At 42.7% G+C, this 17999-nt stretch overlaps 1 long non-coding RNA gene across 1 annotated transcript; it reads left to right on the top strand.

The window, feature by feature from the left end:
• The first annotated feature begins 1572 nt into the window (after positions 1 to 1572).
• LOC131737141 (uncharacterized) lies at positions 1573 to 4525 on the top strand. The gene is made up of 3 exons (XR_009328714.1): positions 1573 to 1659; positions 3001 to 3125; positions 3253 to 4525. It is a non-coding gene; the product is annotated as an uncharacterized LOC131737141 (long non-coding RNA).
• Positions 4526 to 17999: the final 13474 nt, after the last annotated feature.

The raw sequence follows: 17999 nt of genomic DNA, 5'->3' as shown, positions 1-17999 counted from the left end.
ATACTGTAAATGTAATAACAAATTTAAAAAAAGATTTTGTACATAAACATAGTTGGTCCTGTCTCGGCTGTACTCTCAAAACAGATGAGGTGCATGACCAGTTTTCAAGAAAACAAGGTGGTTAAATCTGTACATGGCACTTTTTGGTTTTAACTGAAGCAACACACACATGAAGTTGTATTTTTTTTTGCCCAAAATGCAAATCCTGGCATGCAAAGCAGAGGATGCCTTCCTCTCCCTTCAGAAGATGGCTTCTTGTCTCTGGCTCCTCCCCTTCGCAAATGTTTTATTTACTGTTAAGCTCCCTGGCATTTAACGTGCATATTTATGTGGTAGTTCAAATATGAAAATAAGGGGTTATTTGTGTTAATGGACCCCAATTAATAAAAGTTATATGCCACATATTGTGGTATTCCTGCTACTAACTTTTCACAGACCAAGAAGCTACTTTCTATGCTAAAACAGAGACTCCGTTCACAGAGCTGACAAAATATAATAGTGGATTGTTCTCTATCAAATATAATCATTACTTAATGGATATTTATCCTAAAGACCCTGAATAAGATATATCAACGCTGCATGTCCGAGCCTGTGACGCAGTCGTGCCCGCCCCCGAGGGTATAAGTGGACTGCAGACACAGACATCGACATCATTTTTCCTTTCATCCAACCTCAGCAGGAGAGACTACAGACAGATAAGTATCAAGTTACTTATATCTGCTTATTCGTTTGTGTAATTACACTAATGAATGTGTTTTTTATTGTTACGTGCTTATAGTATTTACTACTTACACATATTGTACAGCGGCCTTGTACCCCGTGCTGCTGGGCATAGCTCTGCTTCAGGTCGGGCTGTGCGCCACCCTGATCTCTGCTTGCAGTGCCATTGCGAAGACTGTCAGGGCTCTGACAGTAGGCTTCCATCAGTCTTAGGACTGTGTCGGTTTGCCACAAGCGCTATAGGAGGGCATCCCTATAGATCTCTCCCATGGTAACTGTAGGTCCAAGACCTGCTTCTGTTCCTGCCGGTACACTTTACAATGAACAAGGTTACCTTTTTCCAATTCACTAATAGCCTTTTCACACTTGCACACCTGAGCCGAGCTGGTACAGCTAGTTTCACACTTGTCATTTTGTCGAGTCGAGCAGAGCCGGGACCGTGAAACTCTGGCCTGGCAAGCTATCTGGTACTGGCTCGGTGCTGAGCAAGGATGGGGGCGGGGTTAACTCGTACGTTGTCGTGTCAGTCTGCAGTGAAGGCGGTTAACATGTCAACAATGGCAGCTAACATCAATGCGGAGGAGAGAAAAGTCATGGGAAGTTGAAGAAACACAGGCACTTGTGACTCTATGAGCAGATTCCACTGTACAACAAGAGCTGTAATCTTCTGTCCAAAATGATAAAGTCAACCAAAAGATTTCTTTGGAATTGAGTAATGTGGGACTAAACCGCAGCGCAAAACAGTGTCGTGAAAAAAATAAATAAATAAAACAGGATTACAAAAAAGTAAAAGATCATAACAATAAAAATGGGTCAGACCGCAAAAAAAAGTAAATATTATGATATAATAGACTCAGTTCTTGGTCACAGACCTGCAATGATATGTTGAACTCGCGACTTGTCTTCTGGAATCGATGTGCTGTCCAACACAGAATGAAAGTGAGTTTACATATTACAACATTCTTTAAGCTTTGCCACTTTTTATTTTTTTTTAAGTTTTAAAAGTATTTCTCCTTTAAATTGTTTAACGCTGACAGGTATCATTTAAAACAGAGACACAAAAACTTACAGTGTGTTAACTGCAAGATCTACTGCTGTTTCATTATTTGCATTCCATATTTTTCTAATGAATAAAGTGATCAGTAATTGAGCATATTTTATTGTGTTTTTTTTTATAAACCAGTCCTTAACAGAAAAATATATATATATTGGAAATGTGCAAAGTATGTGAAAATCACATTCAATACAGTATTTCTTTTTTAATATTAACATGTATGAAAACAAGTTGTAAAGATAAATTTATTTTTGAATGTTACGTTTAGATTTTGTTTTTAATAGGCCTAATTTAAATCTGTTTTTTCTGAAGTGTTTACTGAAATACTATGTGACAGGCTAGCTGTAGGGATGACGTCAGGCAAAATAAATAGACAAACAAAACAGACTAAAACTTAAACAAACGGTGGATGAACAGACAAACAAACACGGTGAGTCTAAACAACTTATATTTACTTTATTTTACTATTATTTTCTCCTTCTCCACACCTGTTCTCCACTCAGAGAACACACAACCCCGAGTGAGTGCTTTGTGCATCTATATATACTGCTGTGCCGGGATTCAATTACTAATTAATTATTCACTTGAATCCCAGCACGTGAACTAATTCTGTGCAACCCCGTGCTCACATATTAAATACTTTAAATGCACGTGAAGTGAAGTGCAATCCCTGTGCCTAAATACAATTATACATTTTAAACACTCATTACCCACATTATATCCCATGTACCAACTACAATACACCAACATTAACACACGCAACATACAACATAAAACACAAAAATACACACGGGCGGGGCACATTGCCACAACTATCTGTAACTATTATTATTATTATTATTAGTCCTATGTGAGGCACATTTGGGAAACACACCAGCTGTCAAAAGCCAGCTGGAAAAGAATTCTAGGTGCTAAAAAGTAGTCGTAGTCATAGTAGTCCAGTAGGGGGACTACACCAGCTGCCCACTGGCAGCTGGTAGTAATTAATATAACTTTAATAATATGAAATTAAATTATTTTGTTCCATTAAGGTACACACCACTCTCTTCCCTGCTGAATAAGGCACATCAAACACGACAATATTCTGTATAATCATTCTTATATTTCAAACTGCAGGCATACTGGAGCACATTAATTTGAAAAAATACTAAAGGTGTAGAATGTGAACTGTTTTAACTTTTCGCTTGTGTTTATGATAGTTTAAGCCCTTCATTTTGTCTTTTCAGAGGATTATGCATCAGTCCTGGATGACTCCTGCACTAAGATTGAAGGCTCTTCTGCAGCTTCTTCAACTGTGCCTGCACCAACCCTCCCTCCCACTCGAATAGTGTGATTAGCAGGTCTAGGCAGGGTAAAAAACTGTCTAAAAATCACTTGGAAATACTTACAGATTTGTTTAATTGAGCTAGCATCTTTGTTTGGCTGTTTGGAAATGTTTACATCTTTACAAGTTTGTCTGTATCTTTGTTTCCTGGCAGAAAGCGGAAGCAGTCAGAGATGTCCAGTTCTGTCCAGGAGTTGGAATGGTGCCTTCAGGAGTCAGATGACAGCTGCTTAATCGAAATGCTGACCGGAAATTCAGGGAAAGGCATCTCAATTTGGATAGAGAGCAGAGGGAGTGTGAGGCTACAGCCACCGCTTCAGAACCTGCATTGGATTAAGTTCAGAGTTTGTGAAACCAAAGTCCTCACAAGCTGAAGTGTCTTCTGGTGTTCATTTTAACTGAACCTCTCCATGTACTAAATCAGTGGTTCCCAATCCTGATCCTGGAGGACCACTGCATCTGCTAGATTTTGTTTCAGCTGAGCTCACAATTACAGAATTGAACACTTCATTAAAGTAATGTACTGATTTACACATTTTCAAATGTTTCAACTCTTAACAGGTGGAGGTAGCTTAGATAAGTATTCGATTTAGTAGCTGACAACTCAGTTGGAGCAAAAACCAGCAGACACAGTGGTCCTCCAGGACCATGGTTGGGAACCACTGTATGAAATGGATCAAATTTATTTCTTCATTTGGACAACCAAATAATTACATAAAGTGACTGAGAGCTTAGTTGAAGTGAAAAACCAGATGACGATGCAACTCGACAGTGCAGTTCAATATTTAATTATTTTATTTCGGTGTATAAAAAAACTATTAGCCCCATGTTTTTCATATGGAGTTAAGAATTGTTTTTCAGAGTTCTTTTGCACACATTTAAGTCTAATATGTCTTATTTTGTACACATTTAAAGCCCAATGCATATTTTTGTATATAGTTGAAGTTTTATGTATTAAAAACAAGGCAAGCCAGTTTATTGAATATATTGTAGCGTGAAAGAGGCACTGATTTAACTCGTAATTTCAATTTTAAAAAATTGATAGACATAGATCATGATTTTTTTTACTACCTATTTTATATCACTTCTGGATGAAATACACAAAGTATTTTAAAATCCTTTTAATAATACAAAACAAGATATTAAACTCTTAAACCAAATTAATAGTTATACTTAAAATTCTGCACTATCCTGCAGATTTTCTGTTATGAGAATAGCATAACTTAACAAAAACCTTTACTAACACACAAACAACATTCTTAATTGACAATCTTACTGATTAGGAACATCTGAAAGGGTAACTAGTTTAAAAAAAATGGTCAAAATGTAAAAAAAAAATTAAAACAATACACAAACCTTACTTAAACAGTTGTCGCAACAAATGGGAACATGTAACACAACAAAAATAAATAAATAAATAAAAAAACATTAGTTACCATTTAAACTCTTGTGGGTAAGGTTATTTTCAGGAACTTTTTTTTTTTTTAACTGTGTAAATTTACACTACTTGGAGGTAGAGCTATAATTATGGCCCTGGCCACTATCACACAGTGTTAAAGAACTGAACAAGAGCACCTCGGACTTCTCCACCTTCTGTCCCAACCCTTTGTGGTATAGCATGCACAGGCTGTTCCAGTTCCAGTTCCAAGGTAGCTGCTCATTCATCATTGCAGTTTTTCACAAAGGTTGTGAAGCACACAGCATGCCAAAACCAGCGATTGATGCTCGATAAAAATAGAAAACACAAACACACACAATTAACATCAGCTCTGCTATCAAGTTAAATACCGATATATTCCCCTACTTCAGATACGTGCCTATACATTTACTGATAAAAAAATTGACCCTTTTTTAACCCTGCACACTTGGAGTGTGTACTTCAATGCTCTATGGAAATTAAGAGGAAAACTTGGTACATGGCATATAGAGGTGGCATCCTTGGTGAGGGCAGGCCAGGAAGCTCTTCTGCTCGGTTTCACTTGGTGGACAGGGATTTGGAAGAGTCTGGGACTTTCCTGTTGGAGGTGCAGAGAACAGCTGGATTTCTGCTGTGGTGACCCAAGTCAGGGGTGACTAGTGACAGCTGCTCAAGGTGGATTTGAACTTGGCTCATGGTGGATAGACAAGTAAACAACTGAAAGCAACAGGGGGATACAGAACAGAACAAAGAAACACAAGAGAAAATGTAGAGAAGAAGAAGTTGCTTACTTGTCCTAAGTTGTTACATAATTATATTACAAAGAGCCAGCGATACCCTTGCAAGTTTAACATAGTAAAAGCATAGAAAGTCTAATAAGGCATAGTGAAAACATGGTAAAGCCCACAGAGGTATTGTAAATCACATATCTTCTTTTTAAAAACATGGCAAGCCATGGTAATCTATGGCAAATTAAATTCATATTACAACCACTGGAAGGCATGCTGCAAAATAACTGTACTAATTGACCGTGGTAAACTTTTATTAGGGATGCTTTGAAATCCATCTCATCAGCTTCATTATATTGACACCTTTTATTGAGCTGAGAATCGTTTAGCACTTAGATTTTTAATGTCAATATTTAAATACAAAACATTATACAAAGATAAGCTGTTGTCTTTGTTGTAGTTCAAATGGCCAAATAGCAGCTTGACCACTGGAATGAGTTTAGACAATAGTACACAAAGTGATACCAGGAAGCAGCAGCAAGTTTTCATGTATCTGCATATTCCAAATTGAAATACAAAAAATAAACAAACTGAAAGATCTTCAAAAGAACAAAAGAGGGATCAGTGACAATATTGCAAACACTAATACTGTAAATGTAATAACAAATTTAAAAAAAGATTTTGTACATAAACATAGTTGGTTCTGTCTCGGCTGTACTCTCAAAACAGATGAGGTGCATGACCAGTTTTCAAGAAAACAAGGTGGTTAAATCTGTACATGGCACTTTTTGGTTTTAATTGAAGCAACACACACATGAAGTTGTATTTTTTTTTGCCCAAAATGCAAATCCTGGCATGCAAAGCAGAGGATGCCTTCCTCTCCCTTCAGAAGATGGCTTCTTGTCTCTGGCTTCATGGTTCGTAGTGGTAACAGAATTTGGATGAGTGCAGTCTGACATCATCTCTATTGGCAGCCTTATGTTTATATCATTTTAGTAATTCTGTATCAAATCAATTGTGCCCACTAGCTTGAACATCTTCGATTTCCCACCTCCTCCTACACTGGCACCAGCTCAGGATGGCAGTGCCAACCAAGTCTGCATCGAGTCAATGAGTGCTCCTCCCCTTCGCAAATGTTTTATTTACTGTTAAGCTCCCTGGCATTTAATGTGCACATTTATGTGGTAGTTCAAATATGAAAATAAGGGGTTATTTGTGTTAATGGACCCCAATTAATAAAAGTTATATGCCACATATTGTGGTATTCCTGCTACTAACTTTTCACAGACCAAGAAGCTACTTTCTATGCTAAAACAGAGACTCCATTCACAGAGCTGACAAAATATGATAGTGGATTGTTCTCTATCAAATATAATCATTACTTAATGGATATTTATCCTAAAGACCCTGAATAAGATATATCAACGCTGCATGTCCGAGCCTGTGACGCAGTCGTGCCCGCCCCCGAGGGTATAAGTGGACTGCAGACACAGACATCGACATCATTTTTCCTTTCATCCAACCTCAGCAGGAGAGACTACAGACAGATAAGTATCAAGTTACTTATATCTGCTTATTCGTTTGTGTAATTACACTAATGAATGTGTTTTTTATTGTTACGTGCTTATAGTATTTACTACTTACACATATTGTACAGCGGCCTTGTACCCCGTGCTGCTGGGCATAGCTCTGCTTCAGGTCGGGCTGTGCGCCACCCTGATCTCTGCTTGCAGTGCCATTGCGAAGACTGTCAGGGCTCTGACAGTAGGCTTCCATCAGTCTTAGGACTGTGTCGGTTTGCCACAAGCGCTATAGGAGGGCATCCCTATAGATCTCTCCCATGGTAACTGTAGGTCCAAGACCTGCTTCTGTTCCTGCCGGTACACTTTACAATGAACAAGGTTACCTTTTTCCAATTCACTAATAGCCTTTTCACACTTGCACACCTGAGCCGAGCTGGTACAGCTAGTTTCACACTTGTCATTTTGTCGAGTCGAGCAGAGCCGGGACCGTGAAACTCTGGCCTGGCAAGCTATCTGGTACTGGCTCGGTGCTGAGCAAGGATGGGGGCGGGGTTAACTCGTACGTTGTCGTGTCAGTCTGCAGTGAAGGCGGTTAACATGTCAACAATGGCGGCTAACATCAATGCGGAGGAGAGAAAAGTCATGGGAAGTTGAAGAAACACAGGCACTTGTGACTCTATGAGCAGATTCCACTGTACAACAAGAGCTGTAATCTTCTGTCCGAAATGATAAAGTCAACCAAAAGATTTCTTTGGAATTGAGTAATGTGGGACTAAACCGCAGCGCAAAACAGTGTCGTGAAAAAAAAAAAAATTAAAACAGGATTACAAAAAAGTAAAAGATCATAACAATAAAAATGGGTCAGACCGCAAAAAAAGTAAATATTATGATATAATGGACTCAGTTCTTGGTCACAGACCTGCAATGATATGTTGAACTCGCGACTTGTCTTCTGGAATCGATGTGCTGTCCAACACAGAATGAAAGTGAGTTTACATATTACAACATTCTTTAAGCTTTGCCACTTGTTAAAGAACTGAACAAGAGCACCTCGGACTTCTCCACCTTCTGTCCCAACCCTTTGTGGTATAGCATGCACAGGCTGTTCCAGTTCCAAGGTAGCTGCTCATTCATCACTGTAGTTTTTCACAAAGGTTGTGAAGCACACAGCATGCCAAAACCATTTTCTTTATAAAATGTACAACACAATCATTCCGTTTCATCGAACACCTCCATCTACTCTTTAACCTTCCAAAGGCATTTTTGACTACTGATCTTGCCCGACTGATTTTGAGGTTGTATTGCCGCTGGTGTTCAGTCAGCCTGCCAGAGTCAGAGAACGGCTTCATCAGCCACTTCTGTAAAAGATAGGCAGGATCCCCAATTATAAAGTATCCTATGTCGTGTCCACAAATATTTCTTGTAGTGTCTCCAAAGAGACGGCCACTGCTTGCTATAGTCCATAGTGCAGACTGTCTCAGCACTCTCGCATCATGCTCACTACCTGGACATCCCACACACAAGACAGTCCTTTGCCATCCACTACTGCTTGTAATATAATTGAGTGCCAACCTTTACGGTTAAAGTAGTCATGGTGGTACTCTTTTGGGGCTGTTATGGGGATATGGCTGCCATCAATTGCACCAACACACTGGTACTCCCCATTGCTGCTCAAAGTACTCTTTCATTTCAGCAAGGTGTTCTGCTGTAGGGATTTGCAGGTGTTCTGGTAGCAGAGTTTGTAGAACTGTCTAATAAAATTCATGAGCGCAGTGGCAAACTATGCTGGTAGCAGCCCCAAACAGGTGGCCCACACTTCTGTAGTCTGCATTGGTTGCTAATTTCCATATAGACATTGCCACCGTCTTCTGGAAACTTTCTCTGGATATCCGGAAGTTATGCTGCTATTGGGCATCTGTGAAATTGCTCGCTACTCTCTCCCACCAATCAGCAGATCGAATATGCAACCATAATGTAGCTCATTTCTGTCGATAACAGAAGCGCAGAAACATCTGAAAAAAAGGCAATTTTTATTAGGTTAGGGGGTTCGCAGAAACAAATGCAAAAAACTAAAATAGAAAAAAATGACGTAGTCTTATTATTATTATTATTATTATTATTATTAATATTATTATTATTATTATTATTATTATTATTATTATTATTCTTCTTAATATTATTATTATTATTATTATTATTATTATTATTATTTATTTTACAGTGTTATATAGTATCTTTAGACTTCTGTGCAAAAACAACATTTTAATTTAGGAGCTCGAAGTTCAAGGCGTATTGAACCAGAATAACGTGGCGATTATTTATTGTGGACTTGCTAATGAACTCTATCAGTGATGTATGTCGCTCATACAGTTGTTTTAGTAATCAAAACTAAACATCATCAAAGTTACAAGTGCAAGAATTACATATGTAATGATGACAAAACTTTTTAAGTTGCTTGTTTATGGTTTTATAAAAGGAATAGACTAAACTGTCTTGGAAAGGACACGTCACGATTGAGCTTTTTGTTGTTAAAAAAAATAAATAAAAAAAAAATAATAATAATAAAGGAAGATTTGAAAATTACAGAACCTCAGCTCACGTCTTCTTCAGAGTATATCTGTCGCTGGATGCTTCTCTCTCAGTAATTTTCTTTTTCTCTTTTCATATTCAGTACGTCGTTGGTTTCTATTTGCATTCAGCAACATGTGAAAAACAAATACAAACAAGAAGAGCACCGCGACCTCGGGATCCATTCTCAAAACAAATCCACACCACTCCTCTGTGCGCCTGTGTCAATAATAATAATAATAACCAAACTATGTGACCTACTGATTAGAGGACCGGCGCCTGAACTGGATTAGGCTGACAGTTGAATTATGTACAGATAATTCACACGTGCAACAACAATCGTTTTGATGCAAGGAAGACATAAACTAGTGATGTCCCGTGGAAAAGGACATTAAAACATCAAAGGACTGTGAGTTTAAAGAGGCAAGATACACACATGACCTCATGAAAGTGGCTATTTAGCAGATGAAAAGATTATAAATATCCAAACTGAACATTTTGTGCTCCACATCAAATGCTAAACAAGGTGCTGTCACTCTGTTAAGCAAAGCTGCAACTCCGGGACTCTGCCTAAAAACTGAACCAAGACGGTACTCTGCCTGAAAACAGACCCAAGAAGGGGAAGCAAGCTGCAAGCAAGTCGATGACCACAAGCAACGAGACTGAGGCCCGGCTGGAGGACCGCTGTAAAACTTACAGTGACTGTTATCAGACAAACCAGTCAGCGAAGAGGACAGAGCGGACAGGCGCTGTTGTGGATCCTATACCGAGGACTGAAGACTTTGTTACAGCTGTTTGTTGATTCTTTCGAGAATTGAAAGCTTTGTTGCCAAGTTTGATCCAACGTGGGATTGAAGATTTTGTTGTGAGATGAGAGCTTTTTGTACTGGACACTTCAACAGACTGAGTTTCCAAACCAGCGGACCAAAAGTCTAAGCTTCAAGGAACCGTTGAGTATAATTCCAGTTGCATTTTCCTTTCATTAATTGTTAGTTTGCACACTTTGCGTGTGAAATAACTTTTAATGAAACTTGATGAAGTAACTATAAGTAATCTACCTCACATTGTTGTATGAAGAATTTCTTTAAAAGTAAACTTGCTATATACTTAATCTATATACCATTAATAAACTTAATGTGATATATTCTAAGATTGTCTGCATCATTTCAGTTAAGCTGGGTGCGTGCATGTGTGTGTGTGTGTGTGTGTGTGTGTGTGTGAGCAAGGTATAAGAGATTTACTTTCTAACTTTTCTGATTTCTGTTTAATACTACTAATGATTAAACATTCCTTGTGTCTCCCTCCCCTCTCTGTCTACCCCGACTGTCCTGTTGGGTGACTTCAAGATCCATCTCTCCAACCCCAGCCACTCTGCTGGATTCCTCCCTCTCCTTCACTCCTTCGACTTCTGTCTCTCTCCGTCCCCTCCTACCCACAAAGCTGGCCGTCAACTGGACCTCACCTTCTCCAGGGCCTGCTGCCCCTCCACCCTCTCTGTCACCCCCCTGGACCTCTCTGATCACTATTTCATCTCTTTTTCTCTGTCTCGCCCTCCTTCTCCACCTTCTTGCCCCTCTCAGACTCTCCTCCCTGCTCCAGGGTCACAAACCCACCACGGGTGCCTTGGACCCCCTCCCCACTCACCTCTTTCAAGCTGCTGCTCCTGCTCTACTCCCCTTCATCTCCTCCCGCCTCAACACCTCTCTACTTTCTGGTATCTTTCCCTCTGCCTTCAAAAAAGCCTCTATCACTCCTCTCCTCAAAAAACCTACCCTCGACCCCACCTCCCTCCAGAGCTACCGTCCTGTCTCCCTCCTACCCTTCCTCTCCAAAACCCTCGAGCGGACTGTACACCGCCAGCTCTCTGCTTTCCTGTCCAACCACTCTCTGCTTGACCCTCTCCAATCTGGCTTCCGCTCTGCTCACTCCACTGAAACCGCCCTCCTGTCTGTCACCAACTCACTTAAGTGTGCCCGAGCTGCCTCTCTCTCCTCTGTCCTAATTCTCCTCGACCTCTCTGCTGCCTTTGACACTGTTGATCACTCTATTCTACTATCATCTCTTGCTGACCTGGGGATCTCTGGCACTGCTCTGGCCTGGTTCTCCTCCTACCTCTCCAACCGCACTTACCAGGTAACCTGGCGTGGAGCAACCTCAACACCTCACCCACTCTTAACTGGAGTCCCCCAAGGGTCAGTCTTGGGTCCTCTCCTGTTCTCTCTCTACACCCGCTCCCTGGGCCCCCTCATCGCATCCTATGGTTTCTCATACCATTTCTATGCTGATGATGCTCAGATTTTCCTCTCCTTCCCCACCTCTGACTCCACCATCTCCTCCCGTATCTCTACCTGTCTGTCTGCTATTTACTCCTGGATGCACTCGCATCACCTAAAACTCAACCTCTAAATCTGACCTCCTTTTCTTTCCCTCCTCCTCCCCCTCCTCTGATCTTTCTATCTCTGTTCCTCTGGAATCTACCACACTCTCTCCCTCTTCCTCCGCTAAGAACCTTGGAGTCACCCTGGACCCCTGCCTCTCTTATTCCCAGCACATCTCCACTCTGGCACGCACTTGCCGATTCTTCCTGAGCAACATCCGAAGAATCCGACCCTTCCTCACCAACTATGCTACCCAGCTCCTGGTCCAGGCCCTGGTACTCTCCCGCCTAGACTACTGCAACTCCCTCCTGGCTGGCCTCCCTGCGTCCGCCACCCGTCCGCTCCAGCTCATCCAGAACTCTGCTGCCCGCCCGGTGTTCTCTCTGCCTCGCTTCGCCCACGCTACTCCACTACTCCGCTCGCTCCACTGGCTCCCGATCACCGCTCGCATCCAGTTCAAGACTCTTGTACTAGCCTACAGATGCCTTGACCAGACTGCACCCAGCTACCTCCAGACCCTCATCTCTCCCTACACCCCCACTCGACCTCTCCGCTCCGCCTGCACTAGAAGACTGGCTCTACCTCCGCTACGCTCCCCTGCTTCCCGAGCCCGCTCCTTCTCCACCCTTGCTCCGCAGTGGTGGAACGACCTTCCTACAGATGTCAGGACTGCCCAGTCCCTGACCACATTCCGGCGCCTCCTTAAGACTCACCTCTTCAAACAGCACCTGTAGAACTCCTATGTTGTATCCTGGGACACTATCACCCTTCATTTAAATGTGCTTTATGTTGCTCTTTTCTGCCCCCTATTTTACTGCATTTAATCCTGTACTTCAGAATATTGTAATCTGCCAAGTGTTTAACCTGTAGTATTTTGTACTTAATCATATCCTGATGTAACTATCACTATTTAATCATATCCTGATGTAATTATCACTATTATCTGCTGTATTATTGAATTGTGGTTTGTCACACTTGAACAAAAATTATTGTATTTCTTGCTCTTATTGTATTACTTGTATTGTAACACTTGAATGTATTTGCTTGTGATTGTAAGTCGCCCTGGATAAGGGCGTCTGCTAAGAAATAAATAATGATTTCCATTACACGAGAGTAGATGTTAAAACTTCATGCTGATTTGAACTCGGCTCTCGCCAAGATAAGCACCAACTAAGACGTAGCTTTACAGTAAACTAATGTGATCCATATGTGTCTCCATCCATTTACGTTTCCTTCCATATGATGATGTAGATATCCTTCTGTCTGGTGTTAATGGCTGAAGTGTAATGCTGGCTCCAGGGATCAGCTTATTTTGCCTCCCTGGCGCATCAGCACACACAACGGCTGTGATGCTGGCTCCGGGGATCAACCAAAGTGCGGCCTCCCCAGCGCATCAGCATGACAACCGTCTGGATTGAGCTAAGTAGGGTACATCTCTGGGGTTTTCAAGTGGGCACCTTCCATCCTCAGTGTTTCGTCGACTAGCCCACGACACCTCAAGAGGGCTCGACGGTGATTCTGGCATCACCCCCCTCCGTCCCCCACTCAACTCAGCCCAGCTTACTTACCTGTCCCCAGCCAGAATCTTTCTGTCTCAACCACAGCCAGTTGCTGCTCCTCTCTGCTGCTTCAGATAAGTTCTTCACTGTGCGACGCAACTCTTGGCCACTGAATCCGACGTCTCTGAGAAACCGGGTTGTAGAGTGTGCCACAAATCCTCGACAACCCACTTCCACTGGGTAAACCCGAACTCTCCATCCTCGCTGTTCCGCTTCAGTGGCTAGTTGAGCATACCGCAGTTTCTTCCTCTCATACGCCTCATCTACAGCATCCTCCCATGGCACTGTTAACTCTACCAGGTGAACAAGGCGTGCTGATCCAGACCACAAGACAATATCTGGTCGAAGGTTAGTGGTGGCAATCTCAGGTGGAAAAATAAGCCGTTGACCAACATCTGCCAGCATTTTCCAGTCTCTAGCAGCTTCCAGTTGTCCTGGGCGAGGATTGGTTTTAACACCTTTTCTTGGTGGTTGCTCTCCTGGGCGGAGGAATGTTGTCTTTTGTGTGTAATGTTTTGATGGAACAGGTGACAACTTATTGGTCATGTTACGCTTGTCTTCCAATGCTAAGGCCAAACATCGCAGCACCTGGTCATGGCGCCAAGTAAACCGTCCTTGGCTAAGAGCCACCTTACATCCTGTCAAAATATGCCTTAATGTTGCAGGTGATGAACACAAAGGACATGAGGGATCCTCTCCTACCCAGAGGTTTAGGTTCTGTGGTGATGGGAGAACATCATATGTTGACCTGATGAGGAAACTGATCCTGCTCTGTTCCATTGACCATAGGTCTTGCCAGCCAATCTTGCGTTGTTCCACACTCTCCCATCTCATCCATTCTCCCTGCTTGGCCTGGGAAATGGCCTTTATACACCTCATCCTCTCCTCCTGCTTTTGCACCTCGTTGACTACCAGCTTCCTCCTTTGAGCTGGGGCTGCCTTGTGCCATGTAGGAGGAGTTGAACTGAAACCAAGACCCCCTCTTCCATGCTGAACTTGCCCCATGATATCACCAATTCGAAAGGCAGCCTTTGCATCTTCCACAGCTTTCTTTGCCACCCACTTTCTTCCAGTTTTCAACACAGGTGCTGCCTCCCTTACGCATTTATCGCGTGACTCTACTAATGTCATTTCCAGTCTGACCTTGGCGCACTTAAACTCCTCGGTTAGAGCAGAGACTGGTAGCTGCAGTATTCCTTTACCATAAAGTCCCACTCTGCTGAGGCAGCGTGGAACTCCCAACTATTTCCTGATGTATGAACTGATTAAAGCTTCCAGCTTCTCTACTGTTGTCAAAGAAACCTCGTACACAGTCAGTGGCCACAGCAACCTCGGCAGTAGACCAAACTGAAAGCACCAGAGTTTTAGTTTACCTGGTAGAGCGCAGCTGTCTATGCTCTTCAACCCTTCCACTGCTTGTTGTCTAACTTCTCCCACACGAACTGTGTCCTTTAGATCCCCGTCGTACCATCTCCCAAGACTCTTCACTGGCTTCTCAGACACTGTTGGTATTGCCTCACCATTAATGAAGAATGTTTTATCTACTACTTTGCCTTTAATTATAGAGATGCTCCTTGATTTAGTGGGCTTGAATTGCATTCGTGCCCATTCAATGTTATTGGTTAATTTGCCCAATAATCGATTAGTGCAGGCTACTGTTGTAGTCATGGTTGTCATGTCATCCATGTATGCTCGAATTGGTGGTAGTCGCATTCCAGAAGCCAAGCGCTCTCCTCCTACTACCCATTTTGATGCCCTAATGATTACTTCCATTGCCATGGTAAAAGCCAGTGGAGAAATGGTGCATCCTGCCATTATTCCAACCTCTAGGCATTGCCATGTAGTGCTGAATTCTGAAGTTGAAAAACTGAATTGCAAATCTCCAAAATAGGCTTTCACTAAATTTGTTATTGTCATCGGTACACTGAAAAAATCAAATGCTGCCCAAAGTAGTTCATGTGGCACTGAACCATATGCATTAGCCAAATCCAGGAATGTCACATGGAGCTCCTTCCTCTCCTTTTTAGCTGATTGAATTTGTTGCCAGATCACACTGATGTGTTCTAAGCAACCTGGGAAACCTGGAATGCCCGCTTTTTGTATTGAAGTGTCAATGAAGCAGTTCTTTAATAGGTAAGCTGACAATCTCTGAGCAATAATGCTGAAGAAAATCTTGCCTTCTACGTTTAATAGGGAAATGGGACGAAACTGACTGATGCTTGTAGAATCTTTTTCTTTAGGTATAAAGACTCCACCTGCTCGGCGCCATGCTCTTGGTACAACCTGTTTTTCCCATGCCACTTTCATCAATTTCCACAGAATTCGTAGAACTCCTGAAGCACTCTTGTACACTCTGTACGGAACTCCATTAGGCCCTGGAGATGATGAAGCCCTTGCTTTTTTCACAGCTTGCTCTATTTCTTTCCACTTAGGTGCACAGTCCTCTATTTGGTATTCTGGTGGATTGATAGGTGGGATGTCTGACGGAATTGACATAGGCTCCTGCCTTTTTGAATCTGTATGTGTTTCCTCCAAATATCTCTCCAGCTCAACCTTAGATGCTTTTAGTGTGCCATTCTTCTCACTGGTGAATAACTTCTTTACAAATTTGAATGGGTCTTTATAAAAGTTAGCTCTCGCACGCTCCTTCTTTTTGTAGCGTTTCCGTAGGCGCTCAGCTCTGCGCAATGTTGCAAGTTTATCTTTTATGACCCTTTGTAAGAGATTGAGTCCCTCCTTCTGACTTTGTTCTGCTCTTCTCCATTGGTTCCTCAGCTGTCTCCTTTCTCTAACTAAGCGTTCAATCTCCTGCTGCCGTCTAGACTTTCCAGGAATAGTTTGTACTTTTTCCTTCCTTTTTTCAACTCCAAACCTCTCACTTCCATATGCGTAGATGATGTCCCCAAATTTATCCAGCTTCTTTTCAACTGTTCCACTTAATCTTTCCAATGCAACGCAGAGATCTGTGTTTACTGTGTCCCATGCAGTTTTCTCACAAGCTCTTGGCCATTTAACTCCAGGCTTGTGCCCGTTGAGGTTCTTTTCTCTCTTATGCTGGTTTGTCTGACCGGGTTCACAAGGATCATTAGGTTCATCACTAACTGTGTCCATGCAAGTCCTCCTCACATCTATGACAGGGGTGCTGATATCCTGCGAACTGTGGTTTGCTTCCTGTCGCTGGATTTCATTCGACTGACTTGACTGACTTCGTAAGAAGTACTGATCAATGCGAGGCCCTTGTCCCTTCTCTCTCAAGCATTTCATTCTCCCTTGATGAATCTTCAAACCCCTGACCGTTGTCGCCTTGCTCCAGCCGCAGACACAAACCTGGAGTTCCATGTCTTTGTTAACTGCAGATCTTGAGCTAGTCTTTTGTGAAGTACTCTCCATACTCATATTCGTTTCCGTTCCTAAGTCGTTAACCGTGTTGTCCAACGTTGAGTCATCTTCCGCCCCCGCTCTCGCAGACTCTAGGGGTATTTTTCTCTTTAATTTCTTAGAAGCCTTGGGCAGGTGTCTCCAGCATCCTGTAAACACAGAGCTGGATACTGCCGACAAGGGTAGCTAACCCTTACCAGCCCCAATGGGGTCTCTTTCCTCCTGTCAGCTGTCTCTCCAGGCTGTCACAAGGTCTTTCCCTTGTTGCCAGCTGCACTATTCACAGCAGTCACTGGACGTATCCAGATCTTCATGATTTCCATTACACGAGAGTAGATGTTAAAACTTCATGCTGATTTGAACTCGGCTCTCGCCAAGATAAGCACCAACTAAGACGTAGCTTTACAGTAAACTAATGTGATCCATATGTGTCTCCATCCATTTACGTTTCCTTCCATATGATGATGTAGATATCCTTCTGTCTGGTGTTAATGGCTGAAGTGTAATGCTGGCTCCAGGGATCAGCTTATTTTGCCTCCCTGGCGCATCAGCACACACAACGGCTGCGATGCTGGCTCCGGGGATCAACCAAAGTGCGGCCTCCCCAGCGCATCAGCATGACAACCGTCTGGATTGAGCTAAGTAGGGTACATCTCTGGGGTTTTCAAGTGGGCACCTTCCATCCTCAGTGTTTCGTCGACTAGCCCACGACACCTCAAGAGGGCTCGACGGTGATTCTGGCGTCCCAGCATCACCCCCCTCCGTCCCCCACTCAATTCAGCCCAGCTTACTTACCTGTCCCCAGCCAGAATCTTTCCGTCTCAACCACAGCCAGTTGCTGCTCCTCTCTGCTGCTTCAGATAAGTTCTTCACTGTGCGACGCAACTCTTGGCCACTGAATCCGACGTCTCTGAGAAACCGGGTTGTAGAGTGTGCCACAAATCCTCGACAACCCACTTCCACTGGGTAAACCCGAACTCTCCATCCTCGCTGTTCTGCTTCAGTGGCTAGTTGAGCATACCGCAGTTTCTTCCTCTCATACGCCTCATCTACAGCATCCTCCCATGGCACTGTTAACTCTACCAGGTGAACAAGGCGTGCTGATCCAGACCACAAGACAATATCTGGTCGAAGGTTAGTGGTGGCAATCTCAGGTGGAAAAATAAGCCGTTGACCAACATCTGCCAGCATTTTCCAGTCTCTAGCAGCTTCCAGTTGTCCTGGGCGAGGATTGGTTTTAACACCTTTTCTTGGTGGTTGCTCTCCTGGGCGGAGGAATGTTGTCTTTTGTGTGTAATGTTTTGATGGAACAGGTGACAACTTATTGGTCATGTTACGCTTGTCTTCCAA

This window comes from Acipenser ruthenus, chromosome 5 (assembly GCF_902713425.1).
Source record: "Acipenser ruthenus chromosome 5, fAciRut3.2 maternal haplotype, whole genome shotgun sequence".
Lineage (NCBI taxonomy): Eukaryota > Metazoa > Chordata > Actinopteri > Acipenseriformes > Acipenseridae > Acipenser > Acipenser ruthenus.
The sequence above is the reverse complement of the archived record's forward strand: the minus strand, read 5'-3'. Positions and strand labels throughout refer to the sequence as shown.